This window comes from Rattus norvegicus, chromosome 1 (genome assembly GCF_021556685.1).
Source record: "Rattus norvegicus strain SHRSP/BbbUtx chromosome 1, alternate assembly SHRSP_T2T, whole genome shotgun sequence".
Lineage (NCBI taxonomy): Eukaryota > Metazoa > Chordata > Mammalia > Rodentia > Muridae > Rattus > Rattus norvegicus.
Window position 1 is genome coordinate 128,972,825 of NC_141534.1, and position 14,950 is coordinate 128,987,774.

General features: G+C 41.7%; 1 protein-coding gene and 1 pseudogene across 6 annotated transcripts in view; both read right to left on the reverse strand.

Moving 5' to 3' along the window:
- Potefam2 (POTE ankyrin domain family member 2) overlaps positions 1-14,950 on the reverse strand; it is a 204,488-nt gene that overhangs the window by 149,950 nt on the left and 39,588 nt on the right. The gene's annotated exons all lie outside the window — the stretch shown is intronic.
- Fbxw11-ps1 (F-box and WD repeat domain containing 11, pseudogene 1) lies at positions 9,380-11,513 on the reverse strand (annotated as a pseudogene).

A 14,950-nucleotide genomic window follows, 5' to 3' on the forward strand; every position in this document is an offset into this window, starting at 1 on the left:
CGTTCTACTTCCAAGTGAGGACTGATTAAAAATTGATAGGTGCTGGGAATGTGTAGTCATTCGTTTTTTGTTTTGTTTTGTTTTGTTTTGTTCTGTTTTTTGTACTGCAACCTTTTATTTAGAGTATTGGCTTGAATTAGTAGCTGAAATAACAATTGCCATGAAGCCAGGTCAGGTGTACTGCATAATAATCATCTTGATTTATTGACATTACTTAGCAATTTATTGGGCAAACTTTTGTTTTATTAAGCACATTCCACAGTACAAAGCCATCATGATAATATTTGTACAATTTAACAGGTTCAATAGCTGTTCAGACATATTTTTATTTCAAACAGATAATTGGCAAATATAAATAATCACCAGTTAGAATTAGACTACCCTGGTACTTTAACGCATTAATATAGTAATAATTTACAATTACTCAATTACAGTTAGCAAGATAAAGTTCAGAGTACAGCTGGGAGTTACTATTGTAATTCCAGAAATTGAAATTCCTTGGGTACTCAAGTCCCCTGCTATAAATTAGTAGGCATAATTCAAAGGTCGTGGGCATATCTGAAGGCCATGATCCCACAAGGACTGACAAGAACTTCTATATTCAACATATAGAAACAACAGAAAAGTTCAATTGGGCAGAACTCACCTCCTTCCCTCCCCTCCACTGGGCACTCCTGTCAAATGTGTGATGAGCTGTAAGGTGGTGTGTTCACACCCCCTTATGGACTGGGGCCTACTTTCTATTCATTTAAGCTCCCACCTCTCGAAAACAAACATGGAAGCATGTGAGAATTATTTATTGGGAAAACAAACAAACAAACAAAACTAAAAACTTAAAAATCTAAAAAGGAAAGCCAACCCAGTAAACACGTCCAGTACTCACTAACCCCACTATACAACAATGCCAGGACCAGCTAGCCCAGAGGCTGTCTCTCTCCTAGAGTGCACTTCCATGGAAAGTGGCTTCATTCACAGGGAGGGCTGGTTGTGCCTTTAAAACTGTACTGATATTCCTTGATCTTTGGAAACAATGGCAAGGGACAAATCAAAACCTAATCTTGAAAGAGGGAAATAATGTCACCCATGTCTTGCCTGTGTGTCACTCTCACTCAGGAGCTTTGAGAACACTCACAGTGATGAGTGTCACCAGATCTGACAGGGTCTGAGGCTGTGCTCCACACACACATGAGTGCCTTGTCCCCTATGTGGGTTCTGAACAGCTGACCATCCACAGGCTCTAACTCAGCAGCCCCCAACAGCCCATCACATTGAGTCTCTGGACTCAGAGGAACAAGCCCTGTCCTTGGTGCCACCGTCTCGGTCTCTCAGGGTCACTACCCTAAGATAGGATGTTGGACAGAAAAACCAATGACGACCCTGAGAAGGGTACTCATGAGGGAATGAACAGTGGTGTGGAGACTGCAGATACCTACCCAATGCAGATGCCACACAACAAACACCCAAGGGAAACTTTGCAAGCTCTGTCTGAAAACACATACAGCACACACAAAGACAGTGACAACTAAAACCCAAGTGAATACTGAAGGAAGGTTCTAGGCCCGCACAGCAACCCTGGAGTTAGATGTGACATTCTTCACAGTAGTGTCTCAGGTGCAGGGTCTGACCAGTCACCTTGAGCTTGAATTGTGATGTACATTATATGTACATGCGGATACAGCATTTTAAATTAGGAGGAAAGCACTCAGATAAAGGTGTTACTCTACCAAATATCAGAAGATGGAGGAGGTGGGAGACAATGGAGAACAGTTAATAAAAGAAAATAGTTGGAGAGAGAGACCCAACCGCCTGGTCAGGTGGGCACTCCTGAGGCTGCAGAGCAGAAGAGACCACCAACACTGCTCACCCCTGCCCACATCCCTGGCCCAAGAGGAAACTGTATAAGGCCTCTGGGCTCCCGTGGGGGAGGGCCCAGGAGCGGCAGGACCCCTGCCAGAGACACCGCCGGACCCTGAAGGAAACAGACCGGATAAACAGTTCTCTGCACCCAAATCCCGTGGGAGGGAGAGCTAAACCTTCAGAGAGGCAGACAAGCCTGGGAAACCAGAAGAGACTGCTCCCTGCACACACATCTCAGACGCCAGAGGAAAAAGCCAAAGACCATCTGGAACCTGGTGCACTGAAGCTCCCAGAAGGGGCGGCACAGGTCTTCCTGGTTGCTGCCGCTGCAGAGAGCCCCTGGGCAGCACCCCACGAGCGAACCTGAGCCTCGGGACCACAGGTAAGACCAAATTTTCTGCTGCAAGAAAGCTGCCTGGTGAGCTTGGGACACACGGAAGCAGAATTTCTCTAGGACCGGGCACGTTCTGTGTTTACCGGAAGTCCCACACCCGCGGATCCCGGCCCGCAGCAGCTCTCTGCTCCCAGACCCGGTGAGAGAGAGACCCAACCGCCTGGTCAGGTGGGCACTCCTGAGGCTGAAGAGCAGAAGAGACCACCAACACTGCTCACCCCTGCCCAAATCCCTGGCCCAAGAGGAAACTGTATAAGGCCTCTGGGCTCCCGTGGGGGAGGGCCCAGGAGCGACAGGACCCCTGCCAGAGATACCACCGGAACCTGAAAGAAACAGACCGGATAAACAGTTCTCTGCACCCAAATCCCGTGGGAGGGAGAGCTAAACCTTCAGAGAGGCAGACAAGCCTGGGAAACCAGAAGAGACTGCTCCCTGCACACACATCTCGGACGCCAGAGGAAAAAGCCAAAGACCATCTGGAACCCTGGTGCACTGAAGCTCCCGGAAGGGGCGGCACAGGTCTTCCTGGTTGCTGCCGCTGCAGAGAGCCCCTGGGCAGCACCCCATGAGCAAACCTGAGCCTCGGGACCACAGGTAAGACCAAATTTTCTGCTGCAAGAAAGCTGCCTGGTGAACTCAAGACACAGGCCCACAGGAACAGCTGAAGACCTGTAGAGAGGAAAAACTACACACCCGAAAGCAGAACACTCTGTCCCCATAACTGACTGAAAGAGAGGAAAACAGGTCTACAGCACTCCTGACACACAGGCTTATAGGACAGTCTAGCCACTGTCAGAAATAGCAGAACAAAGTAACACTAGAGATAATCTGATGGCGAGAGGCAAGCGCAGGAACCCAAGCAACAGAAACCAAGACTACATGCCATCATCGGAGCCCAATTCTCCCACCAAAACAAACATGGAATATCCAAACACACCAGAAAAGCAAGATCTAGTTTCAAAATCATATTTGATCATGATGCTGGAGGACTTCAAGAAAGACATGAACACACTTAGGGAAGCACAGGAAAACATTAATAAACAAGTAAAAGCCTACAGAGAGGAATCGCAAAAATCCCTGAAAGAATTCCAGGAAAACACAATCAAACAGTTGAAGGAATTAAAAATGGAAATAGAAGCAATCAAGAAAGAAAACATGGAAACAACCCTGGATATAGAAAACCAAAAGAAGAGACAAGGAGCTGTAGATACAAGCTTCACCAACAGAATACAAGTGATGGAAGAGAGAATCTCAGGAGCAGAAGATTCCATAGAAATCATTGACTCAACTGTCAAAGATAATGTAAAGTGGAAAAAGCTACTGGTCCAAAACATACAGGAAATCCAGGATTCAATGAGAAGATCAAACCTAAGGATAATAGGTATAGAAGAGAGTGAAGACTCCCAGCTCAAAGGACCAGTAAATATCTTCAACAAAATCATAGAAGAAAACTTCCCTAACCTAAAAAAAGAGATACCCATAGACATACAAGAAGCCTATAGAACTCCAAATAGATTGGACCAGAAAAGAAACACCTCCCGTCACATAATTGTCAAAACACCAAACGCACAAAATAAAGAAAGAATATTAAAAGCAGTAAGGGAAAAAGGTCAAGTAACATATAAAGGGAGACCTATCAGAATCACACCAGACTTCTCGCCAGAAACTATGAAGGCCAGAAGATCCTGGACTGATGTTATACAGACCCTAAGAGAACACAAATGCCAGCCCCGGTTACTGTATCCTGCAAAACTCTCAATTAACATTGATGGAGAAACCAAGATATTCCATGACAAAACCAAATTTACACAATATCTTTCTACAAATCCAGCACTACAAAGGATAATAAATGGTAAAGCCCAACATAAGGAGGCAAGCTATACCCTAGAAGAAGCAAGAAACTAATCGTCTTGGCAACAAAACAAAGAGAATGAAAGCACACAAACATAACCTCACATCCAAATATGAATATAACGGAAAGCAATAATCACTATTCCTTAATATCTCTCAATATCAGTGGCCTCAACTCCCCAATAAAAAGACATAGATTAACAAACTGGATACGCAACGAGGACCCTGCTTTCTGCTGCCTACAGGAAACACACCTCAGAGACAAAGACAGACACTACCTCAGAGTGAAAGGCTGGAAAACAACTTTCCAAGCAAATGGTCAGAAGAAGCAAGCTGGAGTAGCCATTCTAATATCAAATAAAATCAATTTCCAACTAAAAGTCATCAAAAAAGATAAGGAAGGACACTTCATATTCATCAAAGGAAAAATCAACCAAAATGAACTCTCAATCCTAAATATCTATGCCCCAAATACAAGGGCACCTACATATGTAAAAGAAACCTTACTAAAGCTCAAAACACACATTGCACCTCACACAATAATAGTGGGAGATTTCAACACCCCACTCTCATCAATGGACAGATCATGGAAACAGAAATTAAACAGTGATGCAGACAGACTAAGAGAAGTCATGAGCCAAATGGACTTAACGGATATTTATAGAACATTCTATCCTAAAGCAAAAGGATATACCTTCTTCTCAGCTCCTCATGGTACTTTCTCCAAAATTGACCATATAATTGGTCAAAAAACGGGCCTCAACAGGTACAGAAAGATAGAAATAATCCCATGCGTGCTATCGGACCACCACGGCCTAAAACTGGTCTTCAATAACAATAAGGGAAGAATGCCCACATATACGTGGAAATTGAACAATGCTCTACTCAATGATAACCTGGTCAAGGAAGAAATAAAGAAAGAAATTAAAAACTTTTTAGAATTTAATGAAAATGAAGATACAACATACTCAAACTTATGGGACACAATGAAAGCTGTGCTAAGAGGAAAACTCATAGCGCTGAGTGCCTGCAGAAAGAAACAGGAAAGAGCATATGTCAGCAGCTTGACAGCACACCTAAAAGCTCTAGAACAAAAAGAAGTAAATACACCCAGGAGGAGTAGAAGGCAGGAAATAATCAAACTCAGAGCTGAAATCAACCAAGTAGAAACAAAAAGGGCCATAGAAAGAATCAACAGAACCAAAAGTTGGTTCTTTGAGAAAATCAACAAGATAGATAAACCCTTAGCCAGACTAACGAGAGGACACAGAGAGTGTGTCCAAATTAAAAAAATCAGAAATGAAAAGGGAGACATAACTACAGATTCAGAGGAAATTCAAAAACTCATCAGATCTTACTATAAAAACCTATATTCAACAAAATTTGAAAATCTTCAGGAAATGGACAATTTCCTAGACAGATACCAGGTATCGAAGTTACATCAGGAACAGATAAACCAGTTAAACAACCCCATAACTCCTAAGGAAATAGAAGCAGTCATTAAAGGTCTCCCAACCAAAAAGAGCCCAGGTCCAGACGGGTTTAGTGCAGAATTCTATCAAACCTTCATAGAAGACCTCATACCAATATTATCCAAACTATTCCACAAAATTGAAACAGATGGAGCACTACCGAATTCCTTCTACGAAGCCACAATTACTCTTATACCTAAACCACACAAAGACACAACAAAGAAAGAGAACTTCAGACCAATTTCCCTTATGAATATCGACGCAAAAATACTCAATAAAATTCTGGCAAACCGAATTCAAGAGCACATCAAAACAATCATCCACCATGATCAAGTAGGCTTCATCCCAGGCATGCAGGGATGGTTTAATATACGGAAAACCATCAACGTGATCCATTATGTAAACAAACTGAAAGAACAAAACCACATGATCATTTCATTAGATGCTGTGAAAGCATTTGACAAAATTCAACACCCCTTCATGATAAAAGTCCTGGAAAGAATAGGAATTCAAGGCCCATACCTAAACATAGTAAAAGCCATATACAGCAAACCAGTTGCTAACATTAAACTAAATGGAGAGAAACTTGAAGCAATCCCACTAAAATCAGGGACTAGACAAGGCTGCCCACTCTCTCCCTACTTATTCAATATAGTTCTTGAAGTTCTAGCCAGAGCAATCAGACAACAAAAGGAGATCAAAGGGATACAGATTGGAAAAGAAGAGGTCAAAATATCACTATTTGCAGATGACATGATAGTATATTTAAGTGATCCTAAAAGTTCCACCAGAGAAATACTAAAGCTGATAAACAACTTCAGCAAAGTGGCTGGGTATAAAATTAACTCAAATAAATCAGTTGCCTTCCTCTATACAAAAGAGAAACAAGCCGAGAAAGAAATTAGGGAAACGACACCCTTCATAATAGACCCAAATAATATAAAGTACCTCGGTGTGACTTTAACCAAGCAAGTAAAAGATCTGTACAATAAGAACTTCAAGACACTGAAGAAAGAAATTGAAGAAGACCTCAGAAGATGGAAAGATCTCCCATGCTCATGGATTGGCAGGATTAATATAGTAAAAATGGCCATTTTACCAAAAGCAATCTACAGATTCAATGCAATCCCCATCAAAATACCAATCCAATTCTTCAAAGAGTTAGACAGAACAATTTGCAAATTCATCTGGAATAACAAAAAACCCAGGATAGCTAAAGCTATCCTCAACAATAAAAGGACTTCAGGGGGAATCACTATCCCTGAACTCAAGCAGTATTACAGAGCAATAGTGATAAAAACTGCATGGTATTGGTACAGAGACAGACAGATAGACCAATGGAATAGAATTGAAGACCCAGAAATGAACCCACACACCTATGGTCACTTGATTTTTGACAAAGGAGCCAAAACCATCCAATGGAAAAAAGATAGCATTTTCAGCAAATGGTGCTGGTTCAACTGGAGGGCAACATGTAGAAGAATGCAGATCGATCCATGCCTATCACCCTGTACAAAGCTTAAGTCCAAGTGGATCAAGGACCTCCACATCAAACCAGACACACTCAAACTAATAGAAGAAAAACTAGGGAAGCATCTGGAACACATGGGCACTGGAAAAAATTTCCTGAACAAAACACCAATGGCTTATGCTCTAAGATCAAGAATTGACAAATGGGATCTCATAAAACTTCAAAGCTTCTGTAAGGCAAAGGACACTGTGGTTAGGACAAAACGGCAACCAACAGATTGGGAAAAGATCTTTACCAATCCTACAACAGATAGAGGCCTTATATCCAAAATATACAAAGAACTCAAGAAGTTAGACCGCAGGGAAACAAATAACCCTATTAAAAAATGGGGTTCAGAGCTAAACAAAGAATTCACAGCTGAGGAATGCCGAATGGCTGAGAAACACCTAAAGAAATGTTCAACATCTTTAGTCATAAGGGAAATGCAAATCAAAACAACCCTGAGATTTCACCTCACACCAGTGTGATTGGCTAACATCAAAAACTCAGGTGACAGCAGATGCTGGCGAGGATGTGGAGAAAGAGGAACACTCCTCCATTGTTGGTGGGATTGCAGACTGGTAAAACCATTCTGGAAATCAGTCTGGAGGTTCCTCAGAAAATTGGACATTGAACTGCCTGAGGATCCAGCTATACCTCTCTTGGGCATATACCCAAAAGATGCCTCAACATATAAAAGAGACACGTGCTCCACCATGTTCATCACAGCCTTATTTATAATAGCCAGAAACTGGAAAGAACCCAGATGCCCTTCAACAGAGGAATGGATACAGAAAATGTGGTACATCTACACAATGGAATATTACTCAGCTATCAAAAACAACGAGTTTATGAAATTCGTAGGCAAATGGTTGGAACTGGAAAATATCATCCTGAGTGAGCTAACCCAATCACAGAAAGACATACATGGTATGCACTCATTGATAAGTGGCTATTAGCCCAAATGCTTGAATTACCCTAGATCCCTAGAACAAACGAAACTCAAGACGGATGATCAAAATGTGAATGCTTCACTCCTTCTTTAAATGAGGAAAAAGAATACCCTTGGCAGGGAAGAGAGAGGCAAAGATTAAAACAGAGACTGAAGGAACACCCATTCAGAGCCTGCCCCACATGTGGCCCATACATATACAGCCACCCAATTAGACAAGATGGATGAAGCAAAGAAGTGCAGACCGACAGGAGCCGGATGTAGATCGCTCCTGAGAGACACAGCCAGAATACAGCAAATATAGAGGCGAATGCCAGCAGCAAACCACTGAACTGAGAATAGGTCCCCTATTGAAGGAATCAGAGAAAGAACTGGAAGAGCTTGAAGGGGCTCGAGACCCCAAAAGTACAACAATGCCAAGCAACCAGAGCTTCCAGGGACTAAGCCACTACCTAAAGACTATACATGGACTGACCCTGGACTCTGACCCCATAGGTAGCAATGAATATCCTAGTAAGAGTACCAGTGGAAGGGGAAGCCCTGGGTCCTGCTAAGACTGAACCCCCAGTGAACTAGTCTATGGGGGGAGGGCGGCAATGGGGGGAGGGTTGGGAAGGGAACACCCATAAGGAAGGGGAGGGGGGATGGGGATGTTTGCCCAGAAACCGGGAAAGGGAATAACACTCGAAATGTATATAAGAAATACTCAAGTTAATAAAAAAAAAAGAAAATAGTTATACTACCTGTGCAGAGGTAATATAACCTGATTTTTCATTAAATTAAATGAAACAAACAGAAAGGGAGTGTAATCCAAAAATACTAAAATAATCCAGATCTCTCCATTGTCTGACACATTCCTATGCATGTTTTCAGAGCAACAGTGACTGTGACTGACTGACTAAGGAGAAGTTGATGCTGGAGAGAAAAGCCCTGAAGACTCTGCGTAGTCTTTGACAGCCAGTACTTCACCAAGAACACAAGGCTGCTTTTAGTACCAAACCAAGGCACAAAGCAAAAGCATAAATTAGAAGCAGGGCTTCTCCTGAAGGCCTTTGCTGTGTGTCCTTCTTGGGAACATGTGTATCAGAAGTGCTGGGGTCTTCACTGAAGAGACGGGCATGAGCGGCTGCTTGACTTGCAGTGGTGAGCTAAGGAGTCCTTCTCCAAGTAAAGCTGGGGTGCAGTGAGAAATGTTGGGGCTTGAGGGGTAGAGTTGTTTGGTGTCTACACAGCATCTGGAACCAAGTTCAGCACCAAAACTCAGCTGTGAACAAACTCCCTTAGGCATGTGATAGCCATGGAGCCAGGAGTTCAAGACCAGGAAACACAGAAAGGGCAGGCTGCTATCTGGAGATATAGGTGTAGATTCAGGAGGGAAAATGACTCATTTCGGGCACTGGGAGGCACATTTAAAAAATCACAAATAAAAATAGTGTTATAATGGGAGCTGATGCTGATCTGAAATTCATCAAGCTGCAGCCAAAACATATGTCCAGAATGTTCCACCAAGGTGCGCAGACACAATGTGCTTGCTGGGGCCTGAGGGTCAACAGCAGCCTGCAAGTCCCAGGCTTTAATCTTCCCATCATAAGTGCCACTGACAATCCTCTTGTTATCAAAATGGATGCACCGGAACAGTTCTTCATGCCCCTCTAGGACTCTTAGGCAGGTGCCAATTCAAAATCCCATAACCGGATGGTATTATCTGATGATCCACTAACAACAAGCCAGTCCCAGTACTGCAGGCAGATGATGCCTTGTTTATGCCCATTCAGAGTGTGGACAAACTCACAGGTGCTCATGCTCCACACTTTAATGGTCCTGTCTCCAGAGGTAGACATGATGTACTTATCATCAAAGTCTACTATATTGACAGCAGCATGGTGGCCAACCAGGACACGGTGTAAAGTGGTATTAGTGGCAGAAACCACATCCCACACAGTGATGGAACCATCCTTGGAACAAGTGACTATCAGTCCATTGCCTAAGCATAAGTGCAGTACAGCTTATTTGTGGTGGATGAGTGTGTTGAGAACTTCACCAGTGTTCACATCCCAGGCTCTCACCGTGGAGTCTGAAGAACCAGTTACAATGACTCGCTCATTATATTGGAGGCAGAGGACAAATCCTGTGTGTCCCATTAGCACTTTTAAACATCCCAAGCTGCTTTTATCTCAGATCTTTACAGAGTTGTCTCAGAGGCCACTGATAATTTTGTCATCATCATATTGCAAAGAGTAGACACCCTTAGTATTTTCAGAATGGCACTGGATCCTCTGCGAGTTGTGTCATCCACATTGCCAGTTGGGTTCTATGGTTTCTGTGCCTTGGATAACCTTTGGGCATAATGATCTATAAAATGAGCTGGAAGGTCCATCTATAGTTCATTTTTTAAAGAGGTACTGATCCCAGCCTCTTCCTTCTGAGAGTCCTTCCAGAAAGTGTCTGTGCGCACCATGCTCTCAATCAGCTTCTTCCAAAGATTCCCTTTGGAGCTTACTCACTACTATTCTTTACACAGCAGCTCTGCTGCACACAGAGACCTGGCATCCAGGTAGGAAATAATGTTTTCTGTTATGTGATCTAAATCTTGCTCTGGCAAAGCAGTGATTAAAGTCCTGCTACAACATGGGCTTCAGTTAAGAGTTAATATGGCTATGCTGATAATAGATTGTGAGATAAGATGCTTCAGAAATTCTACCTGATCTGATTCAGACCACTGATTTAAGTACTTAATGAACAAGTCATTTTTTTTTCTGGTAGTTCCCCTCCAATGACCTTTCTAGAGACAATCACAGATGACATTCCACTACTTATCTGGAAAGTATTTTGCACTGCAGATCCACCACTTAATAAGTGGGGAATTCCTTTTAGACTAGTCTGAGAAAATACTCAGTCAATAGCAGTCAAGCATCTTCTAAGATTCTTTCTGTTTACTGTATCCAGCTTCCTTTAACAAAATCCCAAACATGCACTTTAGTAACATAAGCTTGATGGTCTTGTCTTCAATCACCCAGTCAGGCTCCATGGCAGGCCAGGTGCCCCACCTCACTATCTCTGCTCAGTGGCAGAGGAGGCAGTGGCAGCAGCAGTTGTGAAGGCAACTCTTACACTCACTCTATCTGTGAGCCTGCCTAGGCTTCTGGCAGTTCCACCCTCCAATTTGTTTCTGTTTTTGTTTTTGTTTGTTTAAATGTATGAACCCTAACACCTCCTGTAGCAAGCAGAGCTCCCAGTGGAAAGATACAGACCAGAGATCAACCCACCCACAAAACCCTGGAGCCAAAATTTGTCCTGCCAATAAGAAGCACAGTGTAGGTTGATATCTTTATGCAGGAAGGCAGGTTAAAGGATAGAAAGAGGCCTGGGGAAGGAAGGATGGATAGGAACAAAGGTTTAGGAAGAGGAGAAGGAGTAGGAGCAAAGAGAAGGAGCTGGGAGAACATGGTAGAAGGTGTTAAGATTCTTCTCTGCACTGCTAGCAGGAACAGGATACAGATCTCTCCTAAGAGAAACAACCAGAGCATGTCAAATACAGAGGTGAACATTACTAGCAAACCACTGAACTGAAAACAGGATCCCGTTTGGGGGAATTAGAGAAAGGATTGAACAAGTTGAAGGGGTTTGCAACCACAGAACAACAACAATGCCAACGAACCAGAGTTCCAGGAACTAAACCACTACCCAGAGGCTATACATGGACTGACCCTGGGCTCTAACTGCATATGTAGCAGAGAATAGACTTGTTGGGGCACCAGTGAAAGGGGAAGTCCTTGGTTCTGCCAAGGTTGGACCGACAGTGCAGGGGAATGTCAGGGGGGGTTATAAGGCGGGGGGTAGATGGGGGGGAACACCTGGGTTCTTTCCAGCTTCAGTCTATTATGAATATGGCTGCTATGAACATAGTAAAGCATATATCCTTTTTATATGTTGGAGCATCTTTTGGGTATATGCCCAGGAGAGGTATAGTCAAGTCCTGAGGTAGTACTCTGTCCAATTTTCTGAGGAAACTACACACTGGTTTCCAGAGTGGTTGTACCAGCTTGCAATTCCAACAATAATGGAGGAATGTTCCTCTTTCTCCACATCCTTGCCAGCATCTGTTGTCATCTGAGTTTTTCACCTTAGCCACTCTGATTGGTGTGAGGTGGAATCTCAGGGTTGTTTTGATTTGCATTTCTGTGATGACTAAGGATATTGAACATTTCTTTAGGTGCTTCTTGGCCATTCCGTATTCTTCAGTAGAAAATTGTTTAGCTCTATTCCCCAATTTTAATAGGTTAATTTGATTCGTTGGAGACTAACTTCTTGAGTACTTTGCATATATTGGATATCAGCCCTTTATTGTATGTAGAACTGGTGAAGATCTTTTCCAAATCTGTTAGTTGCTCTTTGGTCCTAATGACAATATTCTTTGCTATATAGAAGCTTTGAAAGTTTATGAGGTCCCATTTGTCTATTCTTGATCTTAGATCATAAGCCATTGGTGTTCTTTTCAGGAAATTTTCTCCAGTACCCATATTTTCTAGGCTCTTCCCCACTTTTTGTTCTATTAGGTTGAGTGTATCTGGTTTTATGTGGAGGTGCTTGATCCACAGGGATTTGAACTTTGTACATGGTGAAACAAATGAATCAATTTGCATTCTTCTACATGCTGATGTCCAATTGAACCAGCACAAGTTGTTGAAAATGCTATCTTTTTTCTACTGGATGGTTTTAGCTCTTTTGTCTAGCATCAAGTGACCATAGGTGTGTGGATTTATTTTTTGGGTCTTCAATTCTATTCCATTGAACTACCTGCCTGTCTCTGTACCAATACCACACAGTTTTTATTACCACTACTCTGTAATTGCTTGAGATCAGGAATGATAATTCCCTCAGAAGTTCTTTTATTTCAAATGAATTTTGAAATTGCTCTTTCTAACTCTACGAAGAATTGAGTTGGAATTTTGATGGGGATTGCATTGAATCTGTAGATTACTTTTGGAACAATGGCCAAGTTTACTGTATTAATCCTGCTAATCCATGAGCAATGGAGATATTTCCATTTTCTGAGACTTGCTTCAATTTCTTCAGAGACATGAAGTTCTTGTTAGACAAATCTTTCACTTCCTTGGTTAGAGTCACACCAAAGTATTTTATGTTATTTGTGACTATTGTGAAGGCTGTCATTTTCCTAATTTCTATATCAGCCTGTTTATCCCTTCAGGAGAGAAAGGTTATGGATTTGATTGAGATAATGTTATATTCAACCACTTTTCTGAAGCTGTTTATCAGACTCAGTATTCCTCTGGTGGAACTTTTGGGGTCCAGTAAGTATACTATCATACCATCTGCAAACAGTGATATTTTGAGTTCTTCCTTTCCAATTTGCATCCCTTTGGCCTCCTTTTCTTGTCTGATGGCTCTGGCTAGGACTTCAAGTACTATATTAAATAAGTAGGGAGAGAGTGGGCAGCCTTATCTGGTCCCTTATTTTAGTGGGATTGCTTCAAGTTTTGGCCCATTTAGTTCGATGTTGGCTACTGGGCCTTGAATTCCTGATCTTTTCAAGTCTTTTAACATGAAGGGGTGCTGAATTTTGTCAAATGCTTTCTCCGCATCTAATGAGATGATCATAATCTTGTTTATATACTGGATTCAATTAATGGATTTCCATATATTAAACAATCCCTACATCCCTGGGATGAAGCCTACTTGATTATGATGGATGATCGTTTTGAAGTGTTCTTGGATTTGGTTTGAAGAAATTTACTGAGTATTTTTGCATCAATATTCATAAGGGAAATTGCTCTGAAGTTCTCTTTCTTTGTTGGGTTTTTGTGTGGCTTAGGTATAAGCTTAATTGTGGCTTCATAGAAGGAATTGGGCAGTGTTCCTTCTGTTCCTATTTTGTGAAATAATTTGAACAGTTTTAGAATTAGGTCTTCTATGAAGGTTTGATAGAATACTCCACTAAATCTATCTGGTCCTGGTTTTGGGGTTTTGTTTGTTTGTTTGTTTGTTTTGGTATTTTTGGGTTTTTTTGTTGGGAGTCTTTTAATAACTGCTTCTATTTCTTTAGAAGTTATGGGATGGTTTAGATTGTTTACCTGATCCTGATTTAACTTGACTACCTAGTGTCTGTTTAGAAAATTGTCCATTTCATCCACATTTTCCAGTTTTGACTAGTACAGGCTTTTGTAGGATCTGATGATTTTTTTAATTTCCTCAGTTTCTGTTGTTATGTCAAGCTTTTCATTTCTGATTTTGTTAATTTGAATACTCTCTGTGTGCCCACTGGTTAGTCTGGCTAATGGTTTGTCTATCTTGGAAATTTTCTGAAAGAACCAGCTCCTGGTTTTGTTGATTCATTGTATAGTTCTTTTTTGTTTCTATTTGATTGATTTCAGCTCTGAGTTTGATTATTTCCTGCCATCTACTCCTCTTGGGTATATTTGTTTCTTTTTGTTCTAGAGCTTTTAGGTGTGCTGTCAAGCTGCTAATCTATGCTCTCTCAACTTTCTTTTTGGAGACACTCAGAGCTATGAGTATTCCTCTTAGCACTGCTTTATTTACGCCCCATTAGTTTGGATATGTTGTGCCTTCATTTTCATTAAATTCTAAAAAGTTTTTAATTTCTTTATTTCTTCCTTTACCTAGTTATCCTTGAGTAGAGTGCTGCTAAGCTTCTGTGTTTATGTGGGCTTTCTGTAGTTTCTGTGTTGTTATTGAAGACCAGCCTTAGTCCATGGTGATCTAATAGGATACATAGGATTATTTCAATCTTGTATCTGTTGAGTCCTGTTTTGTGATCAATATTTTGGAGATGGAACCATGAGGTGCCGAGAAGATATATTCTTTTGTTTTAGGATGAAATGTTCTATAAATGTTTGTTAAATCATTCTTTTAGTTTCTCTATGTCTCTGTTTTGT